This window comes from Ochlerotatus camptorhynchus, unplaced genomic scaffold (genome assembly GCF_037179485.1).
Source record: "Ochlerotatus camptorhynchus isolate MF236.1 unplaced genomic scaffold, CSIRO-AGI_Acam_v1.1 ptg000091l, whole genome shotgun sequence".
Taxonomy (NCBI): domain Eukaryota; kingdom Metazoa; phylum Arthropoda; class Insecta; order Diptera; family Culicidae; genus Ochlerotatus; species Ochlerotatus camptorhynchus.
The window spans coordinates 786,431-798,456 of record NW_027040581.1 but is presented as its reverse complement, the minus strand read 5'-3'; positions in this window follow the sequence as shown (position 1 = coordinate 798,456).

Sequence of the window (12,026 nt, the reverse complement as noted above, 5' to 3'; positions counted from 1 at the left end):
GGTATTATGAACTTTGAAAATTCATTACTTTTGTACAATTGAACCGATTTTTGATATTTCTCCTGCAGATGGAAGGTACTTGAAAGGTACTAAAAAAATTAGTAAACTGCACAGCAAATAAGATCTTACACACAAAAATAAAAAAAATATTTCTTTTTTCATAGATTTCATAGCCCACTCGATAAGAATATATAAGATTAAAAAAAAAACTCATAGTAGACGAACTCCAACTTTTTTTGGTGAAATGCCGATTCACTGACGCGAGACCACCTACAGCTGCCTGTAGAAATGTAAAGTTAGAAGCTCTCGCTCGAGCTCTCTCACTGACACCGGCAAGATTACGTTGCACTGATGATCTGGTTGATGGAGCTGGTTCTTCTAAAGTAAAAAATAAATTATAACAAAACGATGCACTTACTATATTCGGAGTTGTCTTACCATTTTTCGTTATTTCTCTGCACTTTGCCTTCTTTTTTGGGGGCATTTTAATTCGGACTTCAAACTCACGCACAAAACCGACGAGTTTCTTCTAAAAATGGCGAATAGCTGCAAATCTCCAACAGCAACGGCTGCAACTTGAAGGATACATTTTGAAAAGGTCCGATATTACGTCGTCACTGGAACATTTTTTTTTTATATTATCCAAGACGTGTTGACACAATTCAATTTGTCTAGCAAATAGTAAACTTAATACCTTGAAGTCTTTTCTATGAGTTTTTTACGTGGAGTGGTTTTAGGATTCACACGGATTGCGAGATTTGCGTGGTTTTTTGAATTTACGATTTTTTTCATTATTGCTTTTTCAACGGATTTTGGAAATTTCGCAGTTTTTCGCGGATGCACCCATTTTTTTACTAACGAGGTTTTTTTACGCGGTACGTTCCCTCGCGTAAACACCGACTTCAGTGTAGGGTAGGATGGTGCAAAACGCACCGTTTAAGCAAAATCGTCAATGGCTGGCGAATGGAAGCTAAAATCAAGAAGAAAGTAATGGCGTTTGGTTCATTACCATGTTTTCTACAAAGATCAAGTGATTTAGAACTACAAAAGGATGATTTTCCATGACTTTCAAGGTATTTTTTTAATTGCTTCCAAAATGATATCGGGGCAAAACGCCTGATTCATGATGCAATATGCACCACAACATTGGGACAAGACGCACGACAACAATGGCCAAAACGCACCACAACATTGGGGTAAAATGCACCCCATGGTAAACAAACCATAACCCCTGCAAGTAGATAATGCAAAGGGATGCGGTATTTCAAATGATTATTTCTTTATGTTACATCAGAAATAAGGTCTCAAAATCTCAATAGAATGTTAAACTGTGATTCATCAAGTAAAATATCTAAAAAATATACGAAACGTAAATTTTTTAATTTTTTTTTGTGATACATGATGATAAAAGCTTAATTTCAATACATGATTTTATGATCAAGAATTATTTGTTAAACCTCCAGTTGAAAACAATCACAAACCGTTACCCGGAAAATGCATCTGAGGAAAAGTTATCGCTGTTTTTTTTATAAGTGGGCATTTTACCCCAGGCTGCATTATGGGCTGTTCTCCCTTATGCCAAATTTATATTTAGAATTTAGATTGTGGATTCAGAATTATTTGGATTTGATATTAACGGATGTCAATAAGACTTATTCAAAAGTTACTCTATTGAGTTTTTTGATGTTTGATTGGCGCACACTACTGCACCAGGTCCGGAAATGAAAAGTTGCCATGTCTTTCATTCTTCCGCTGCTCTTATGCAACGATGAGTGTGACGTCAAACTCTTCGTTACATATGACCAGTAGGAGAAAGAAAGAGGTGACAAACTCACATTGTGGGACGTGTTCTTCATGACATTACTACCATAGAGGCAACTTTAAGACCAGAAGGTCACGAAGATACGTGCTCAACTTTTTGGCTCAGCTCTGGTACTATCTTCGGTCCCAAGCTAATCGATGCTCCCCTCGAAACATAAGAAAATCCATGAACCCCTCATTTTATCTGTCAAACTTTCATAGCAAATCAAAACAAACATAGTGTAGTACTAGAATATTGACTATAACGGGATACGTTAATCGTTTGCTTGGGACCAATAGGCTAGTCAAGTAGTGGGCCAAATTAAAATCGTTAGTTTCGAATTGATTGTTGTTACTACTGCACCATTAAGACATCCATGACATTGCTACTGCACAATCAAGTCAATCGTTTACTGATATTTTCTGTTGAGGTCATAGCAATCTTTAATTCAATAGTATGCGAAATTCGAGGCTAAATGGTTTATATTACAAAAACCAATCCACACCATATGCTCGTCGGTGTCGTAAAGTAAGTAGTAATACATATTTTTTTCAATACGCATTCTAATTATGTACTTTTTTGAAGAAACCAATCGGCTGGCACCAGGAAAGCCATCCAAGACGTCGATTGTATCTCTGTTACTATTGATGCTCTGCCAGATAATGTAGCAGCACAATCAGCTGACATCCATAAATGTCAGATAGCTTAATGGAACATTAAATTAGAACAGTAGAAATATTTAATAAAAAACATATAAATATTGACAACATTTTAGATTCCCGTTCGAATCGTAGGGTAAATGATGGCTTCGGCAGCCATCGACTGTTTTCGGCAACCACAATTTAAACGTTAATTTTGCTGTATTTTCTCACTAAAACACTTCGCTGAATGTATTTAAACGATTCCTTAGTCTTTCAGCTTCAATCCTAATACATTTTTACGATTGAGAAAACCTGTAATGCCAGGTATTTCTTCAAATGAAACATAAGCACATAAAAATACGGCTGATTTCGAGTTGCCGATAATAGAACAGCTGGTTGTGTGTTACGGAAAGGTTGTAGCACGCCGAAAATCGTTCAGAGACGATTGGCGTTCTACTACTAAAAATGTTCAAACTCCACAAAGAAACACCCAGGGACTACCGTTCCGCACTCGATTTAATAAAACGAGCGATTTAAGCGCCACCTCTAATAAGGACCGCCCGCCAATGTGTGTTTGCCCGGTTTGAGACCTAACCTCCGGTAGGTTCAGTTCGTTCCTTGAAAAGGATCGGAAACGGTCCGGCTGTCCCCAAATTCACTCTCATTAGTCAGACTCACTGCACTCGAACGACCATAATTCCTAACTTTACCCTCACCGAACGGTTAGCAAAGCTTTCCTTCAAAGCTTTATTTTATCATCATCGGAGTTCCCATCATTTACACCAGAGGCGACTCCGTCGCGAAAGAGTGATTTGCCCTTCACACCAAAATTAACAAAAATTGGCGTTGACGAGAGCTCTGTAATCTTTACTTCTATGGAGAAATCTCATATGTAACTGTCATGCTGGAGGTGGCTGGGTTCAATTCCCGGTCCGGTCTAGGAATTTTTCGGGTTGGAAAATTTCTCGACTTCCCTGGGCATAGAAGTATGATTGAACTTGCCACACAATCATACCAATGCAAAAATGGAACAGGCATCGAAAGCTCTCAATTAATAACTGTGGAAGTGCATCTAGAACACTAAGTTGAGAGCACGCAATAAGCTAATATGCGATATGCAATAAGCTTGAAATGCGAAGAAGAAGAAGAAGAAGAACTGTCAGTCTATGTGTGAAACATGGCGGACTTTTTCTTATTCACTCACTCCAACGCAAAACCCCATATGGAACTGTCAAAATGTGTGTGAAGAAACGTCACTTCGGGACTGGTGTCAGGGCGAATAGTCGATTCAAATTGTGAACTCTAATCGCACGGAACGAAATCTTTCAGGATGCTAATCACCATGATACAAACAGCGGGAGAGGGAGGGTACTAACTTTTATAATAATCAAATAATTAAAAAAAAAATCATTTTAATTCACAATAATTTCAACATATAGGGGAAACGCTCCTATAGTTGCGGTACATTAGAAGCGTTAGGTTCCTATAGTTGTGTATGGAGTCTCCATACACAACTATAGGAACCTAACGCTTCTAACGTACCGCAACTATAGGAGCGTTTACCCTATTTGGTTTCTATTCTAATCGTCCCTATCTTATCTGTGCGTGTCAATACCTTCTCGGTCCGGACCATTGTCTATCGCCGAAACAAAAGTGCTTGCAAACTATAACCCGCAGGCGAGTAGATGACGCTAATATTGATCATTCAGGACGACGCTACTCAGCCGTCGGTCTCATGTGCACACGGACAATATAAAAAAGAGCTCTTTGTACTTACAGGCCTGTTGTCGTATAACTTACTGCTGCGCGCATTGCCTGCTGCTAGGGCTTTCCCAAGCCACCTAGCAGGGCGAAAATTATCCCGGGAGAATGCTGTCTGTTGATCTCGTTCGGTTTGGGCGCGATGGTGACGGCGCGGCCCCTTCTGACCGAGGTGACGATTGGCCAGGGTCTTTGCCCAAAGGAGAACCCGACGGAAGAATGTGGCGACGGTTGGTGGAATAGTTTCCTAAACTGGAGATAGAAAGCCGTCGAACGGCTGTTCGACTACGATTAAGACACGCACATTTTCCTACACGCACAGAATTTGTTACCTTTCTTCTTTCACACAACTGTAACTTTCCTAGATACGAAAAAGGTATCTTACTGATTTTTGGCTATCAGTCTAACTGAAAAGAATCACGGTAAATTAGCACTTGAAAGATTCTATAATTTTCAAACTGTCCCTACTTCGAACACCGTGGTTACAGGCAAGGCCACACTTCCGAAACTTAATCGAGTTTCCAGGCAAATGGACGAGAAAGTCTCGAGTCCTCAGATAAATACCTTTAGAGAATTTAATTACAGGAAATGCGTCACACCCGAATGCTTTTGGCAAAGTTGTCGATTATGGTTCGTCAGATTGAAACGCATCTCACTCTTACAAGTTTCATCATATCTCGCCTTCCCACTTTCCCATCAAATCCAAGGACACGAAGTGAAAATGACCTTTGGACCAAGATCCGAATGACTAATTTTATGACCGTTAAAAAGGAGCATTTCTCTCCTTGACCTCGCGAGTCGCATGCGTAACGTCATGTCCCAGGTGTTGCCTATTTAAAGGTGCAGTTTGTTCGACAAATTTTCTAGCAGTCATGTAAACAATTCAAATGATGATTTACTGTTTTAAAGTTATATTGCAAATTATCTATTTAAAGGCTATCCTTATTTCCGAATAATTCAGTTTAAATAATATACTATATACAAACAAGAAAAGTAACGTACGCTTCACGTACCTGTTACAAGGTTGCCGAAGTAAAAGAGGCTGCCGACAATAGTCACACTCATCTGAGAAGTTTGGAGCGCCTTAAAACGTTTTCAAACCGTTGTGGACAGTTCTGTCATTTGAAATGGATAGAATAGCTAGCAGCGGATAAATGTAAACAAACAGACACGTCATTTGTGTGCGTGACACTGAGGAAATGCTAATAGAAGTGCGGAAGCTGCTTAGATTGCCGAGAATACGTAAATTCCCCCAGAATTTCATCCCGATGAAAACGGTTCAAGCCTGGATTCAAATGTTGATATCCTAAGCTATACAGATTTGGATAGCCTTGCTGAAGTGGTAGCTATGCCAGCATCACCACCTTTGTCATGTGTTTTGGAATCGGATCAGAATGCTGGCCTATTGGAATCAGATGCATATTCGGACCTCAGTTAAACGTCGTCAATATATGATTTTAATTCTGATACGTTTGAATATTCTGACCATGAAACGGTTAGTTATTTTTACTCTTTGATGTGTATTAATTTAAACTTAATTCATGAGATTTGTAATGTTTTATAGGACGAACCTAGGGCCGAACATATCAACCCAGCCGAGCTATTGCACCAGAATTGAACTTCATCATTTGACATCCTATCAGCTTTGAGAAAAGTTCTATAAAGAAACTGGAGGTATATTACAGATTACGTACAGACAACCTCAGGTGTCGCAGTTTTTAATTCGAATATTAAGAAATCTCTATGGCCCATTATCATTACGATTAATGATTTACCGCCTTCTCTACGGTTTTTACGTCGAAATACCATAATTTCAGGATTGTGGCTCAGTAGTGGTGACCCTGATTTGGAAATTTTTATGAAACCATTCTTGACCCAGTTAGAGGAGTTAGCTTCCAAAGGATAAGAGATATTTGAAGGGCTGGTGTATAAAGTATTTACTGTTGCGTGTTGTGTGGAAAGTGTTGCACGTTGCAAATTGCAACACATTAAACAGGCTACGAAGTCTGCAGCTTTTGTAAGCATCCAGGTACTTTAACAGAAACTAAACAGATTCGATATAGTTTCATCACAGACAAACAGACATAACACTCGCAAGTTGTTCATCGAACAAGCATTTAACGGTCAATTTAAATTCCTTTGCGTTTAACGTTTACGCACTACTACCCACCACACTGTACTCAACAGATGGCGGTAATGTTTTAGCGACGATGTTTTACAGTGCGAAATATTCAATGTGTTACCGTTTGTAACTTTGTTGATGTATTTCTGTATGTTTATCGTATTCTGCATGTCCATTTAAATTTGAATAATAATTGCCAATTTGATACCCCTAGTTTTAGTACAATATACACTACCACAGTTTACTACCAACTGCTGGAATAGGTGATGAGCCAACAAATTGAGTTCAGTGGAACATAGGAGAATGGGTACGAGGAGTACAGAGAAAGGGAACGGCGAGTAGCACGGAAACTTCTTCCGCCACTTGCCAAGTAAACTCAAACAAGAGCAGTTGCATAAACTAAAATCCGTTAGAAGTTTAGTGACGAAGAGTAAGAGTGTCGTAGTAGCAGGAGTGGATAGAGAGAGTGGATAGAGAGAGAGAGAGAGAGAGAGAGAGAGAGAGAGAGAGAGAGAGAGAGAGAGAGAGAGAGAGAGAGAGAGAGAGAGAGAGAGAGAGAGAGAGAGAGAGAGAGTCAGGTATGAAACCGGGATTAAAGAAGGTCACATGTGACAATCGGGCCTAAGACCGTTTCTTTTGTGCCCTTTAGGACCCGTTAGTTGTGAGGGTAGCTTTTGGTGGAGAACTGGCCTCTCGACGATACCGAGGTTGGACTCGGTAAGATTAGGATTTGGGTTCCACCCCAAATGGTACCGAGCAGGTCTCCACACACCCGTGAAATCCAAATCTGCCATCTCCAAGCCTGGAACCACAGACTCAGCATAGCCAACATTTGTTCGCCAGAGTCCGCCATTGTGCTAACCGACCGGCGTCGCCAGACGGTTTCACCGAGTCTTCATCAGCCTCACTGTTTCCCGCCATCAAGCTAGCCACTATCATCGAGACCACCACCACCAGCGCCATCACCCCCACCAGTAAATTCCAGCAGCCACCGGCCGGTCAGGTATTACACACCACACCCCCCCACACACACACACACCATGTTAAATTAGGGAAATAAATAGTAAAATTGTATTTCATCAGCTTCTTTTTACTACACCTTATCCGAGGTCTGATTTGCCGAGTAAAGTACTCCAGCCGACCTTGAGACTCAGAAATAGTTCTCCAGCTCTGCTAGCCATTAAAAAGGGTTGTTGTATAACCCACTCCACCCTGCTTTGCCAAGCCCGCCGAGGTGTTTGTCCTGGTAGCCCCCTAGGTACCCCACCCTAGCAGCAACAAATGAGTTATGTCTGTTTGTCTGTGGTTTCATGCAGACCATTCAATTACGAAACTATCAAGAGACCATAAACGACATGGCGGTATAAAAGGAATTTCTTGCTTGATCGCAATCCCGCATTTCGGTGTTATATTTTATTGTCCTGTAGATTACATGCACGCAGTTCTTCTAGTTGTTTGTAAACAAATGTGCAACTTGCGGCTAGGTGGATTTGGCCACAAAGGGTACATAAAAAAGCATTTGGATGACATTGATCACATCCTCACCTCGATAAACTGTATAGCTCAGTTTGTTTGAAAAAATATTTACTACAAAAATATTACGATCATTACCAACTATTAACAGTGAGCATGCAAACATTATTATAAAAAACTATAACGGAGGGTGATATTAAAAATTGTGAAACTCAGTTGAATTCATTCGTTCAACAATTTGAAACATTGTACGGTGTAGGAGAAATGAAATAAAAATGTTCACTTGTTACTACACATACCCTTATGTGTACGTAACAATGGTCCTATGTGGACATTTTCTTTGTTTAATATCGAGGATATAAACGGAGTTTTGAAAAAAATATGTTAAAGGCCCATAGGAGCCTATTTTGCAAAGAATAACGCGTTGCACATTAGCACATATTAAAGAAAATACTAATTATATCTCAATTCGCCGTGATGAAGTAAAGAAGATTCTACAATAATATTCTTAAGAAGCTTCCTATGGATGCTTCATTTTGAAACTTCTAGATCAGTAAACCTGAGTAGCTACGCAGTAATATAGCAATTTTCCAAGGTTTACTGATCAAATTAAAAAAGGGTCCAAAACATGAACAACATGTGTAGACTATAATTGGAACACACCATAATAGGAACGTCTACCAATAACTGGGAAACCTACCCTAGGTATGATTCATAAAATTCACATTTTTTTTCCATATTTTCTTAAGAAGATTATTATAGAAGCTTCTTTTGGAAGCTAATTCTAGACGCTTGACATCGCTCCACACCTCTACCTAAAAAAAAACACTGCAGGACAGTAAATCTAAGTAGTTACCCAGTAATGGAGTAATTGTTCATGGAATATGGATCAAAATTAATAATATAGTGTCCAAAACGTGAATAATATACGTCTAATTTATGGATCATGGCTGTTCGGAATATTGGGATAACCCTGTACCGCAAAGCCCAGCGACAATCCTGTGGGAGATTCGGAGAGCTACACACTAGGATTATTTTACAGATTTCTGTAAAATTTTACCGAAATCTCAACAGCTGAACGTTCGGCAAACAATTTAACAGTTTTCCTGCAATTATTTACAGATATCTGTGAAAAATTCAGATATTTGTGAAAAATTACAGGAAATTTGCGAAACTGTTTACCGAACGTTCAGCTGTTGAGATTTCGGTAAAATTTTACAGATTTCTGTAAAAATTTCTAAGTGTGTACGGTAACGGTTGCTGTCAGAAACCGTGTGAACTCACAGTTCCGTTGAACCAACCGTTAGATAGGTCGGAGTAATAACGAGAAAAAAAAGAGGAAAATAAGGTACAATTCCAAACCATCTAGAACACGTTTTACAGCTAAATTAAGTTAATTGCCTAAACCTGTTACTATACCTATCGTTCAATTAAATTGTAGTGATTTGTAGTGAACTAGCTACTGAAGTATGCTAGTTGGAGGTGAAATTCGTGAAAATATTGAATTTAATAACTCTATATTTGCTTAATCTAGATACTACAATTTGATTTACCTTAAGTAACTAGTAAGTAGCTTATTTTAATAATCATAATAATAATTGAATCCCTAAATCCTAAATCTAGCCAAATCTTTGTTGAAAGAGTGACGGAAGATAACTTTCGGTTTGAAAAATCTCCCGCTCAGCCACCTATCGCTTTTCATGGAGGAATTTCTTTTCCTCCAGCGCTTTCTCTTTTGCGCTTTTCTCCTGCTGCAACTGGTCTAGGGATTCCTCCAGGCTGACCTCATTGGTACTTCCTTTTCCAGATTCTGATCCGGCATCACTCCTCGCACTATTCTTTCTGCTAGGTGGTGTCTTTGGGACAGACTTCTTAATTCCTTTCGGCACCTTCTGCATATTTGTCGAGGGGGGCGACACATCTAAATCTCAATTCTAGATGCTCAAAAAATCTCACACTAGCGAATCAATCTTCGAAAAATCATCTTCCATTTCTCGCATCTACTAGCATCGCGCTTCATCTTTTTGCAGGAAATCTTCAAAATCGACATGAATCTTCCTTCTATCTACTCAGCGTGCGTGCAGCTAGCCACAGCAGCAAAACACAATCTTTTCTGCATCGTAGATAGAGTCGTCCCCCTCGATATTTGTGTACTTCGAGCACGTCTACGGAACCTCCTTTACAGCTGTTGTCTCACCAACACAACTATAATTGGTCCAGAAATCGCAGACATCACACTGGACATCTACGTGGTCATGGCCTTCACAAAGCGTACAGTTCTTCACTCAACGGTGGTGTTGATCCCTCTGATATTTTGAGGTTATTTCCGATGTTGTTCTTCAAGAATGTTCGGATTAATGAAAGCAACTTCCTCAGAGCAGTCTCGTTTTGGGCAGCTTGAAGCTGAAATAGGTTTTATAAAACTAATATAAAGTCTAAACCAATCCTAATGCTTATAATAAAACCTATTTCAGCTTCAAGCTGTCCAAAACGAGACTGCTCAGAGGAAGTTGCTTTCATTAATCCGAGCATGGCTATATTTTTAAGTGCGCAAACTTGATTTTCTATGGATCACTTTCACTGGTTTAAGGTTCACTGCTGAATGTGTGATGGATCAATTGCAGTATGTTTATAGGTAATTCGTGAAATTTCAATGCTCATTCTTTAGAAATTTAGCGGTACATTTTTACAATTGTGTTGCTAAATTTTACATAAAATATGGATCATATGAATATTTTTTATGGATCATTCACACTTTTTTAAGGATTTTCTCCGATGTTTTATGGATCATTAGGATGTTTTTTATGGAACGATTTCCAATATTCTATGGATCATTTATTGGTTTTTATTTGGTTTTTTACTTTTTCCTTACCTACAGGAGCAGCCGATTTTGACGTTCTACACGGTAAGAAAAGAGTACCCAACGGCCAGTTCACTTTTACCCACTTTTGACTAGTTTGTCTCCTTTTCTCCTTCTAATGTTGTCAAAAACGGAGGAGCAAAACCACCCAAAAGGCATTGGCGTAGCTAATAGGGGTGCCAGGGGGCCAGGCCCCCTCCAGAATTATCTAGGCCCCCCTTCAGAATTATCTAGGCCCCCTCCAGATAAATTGTCTAGCTAAGCCAATGCAACAGGGGTAGTAAAGTGTGGGAACCCAACGTTAAGTATTATCATATTTACCTACTTTTGGGTACAACCAGGCATGGAAAATCATTTGCATTCATTTCATACATTCATTTACATTCATTAGCCTCTAACTTTTTTCATCAACAGCATTTCGCAAAATGATACATAAAGCTATTGTAGGTTTTGTTATTAACTTTTGCTCATAACTGTAATCTGTATCTCTTATGCATCACGAACTAGAGCGGGCAAAACTTGTTACTGTTTTTCAGTGAATGTAAAATACATTCACTGAAAAACAGTAGTGGCTTCTGTTTGCTCTGGTTCGCCATGCATAAGAGATACGGATTTAACGTGTCTACAAAAGTTGTAGCTAATAATAAAACCTGCAAAAACTCTATACATTATTTTGCGGAGTGCTGTTGAAGAAAAAAGTTAGAGGCAAATGAATGTAAATGAATGCACGAAATGAATGCAAATGATTTTCCATGCCTGGGTACAACTCACTTACTTTTGGGTAGAAAGCGAGTGGAAAATTCCATACGAATTGCACACAAGTAAATGAAAACTACTTTGACCCGTTTTACCTACTTTTGGGTTCCTGCACTATAGTGCCGAGATGAGTGAAAAGAACTTACTTTTGGGTACTTTTTTCTCACCGTGTACAGATTAGTCAATGCATGAGTAAAATATCATCTATTTTCGATTAAACTACCAAGAACCGCAATTTATCAAGGAAAGCTAAGTAGCGTCACATAAATCAACAACAGATTGCAATCCACCCACCAATCATCGCGCAAATCACCGCCATTATTCAATTCCATCCGCAATCCATAATTCAATTTATTCAAACCGACATCGTACCGTTTTTTGTCCCACGAAGATCCCAAAACTATAAACTCTTCCTCCAAATTCAATTAGGCTCACCTACTTGCCATCTCCCTCCGTCCCATCCGTCGAGTTCCTCCTGGAGATTGTCGATGTTATTATTTTCAATTTTGAGCCAACTGCCATTTATCTTGTTCGCACAATAAAAAGCTCTTCTCATGCCCTCACTTCTCACCGCAGAGCACAGTTCAATTGTGTTGGCGCTATTATCCACTT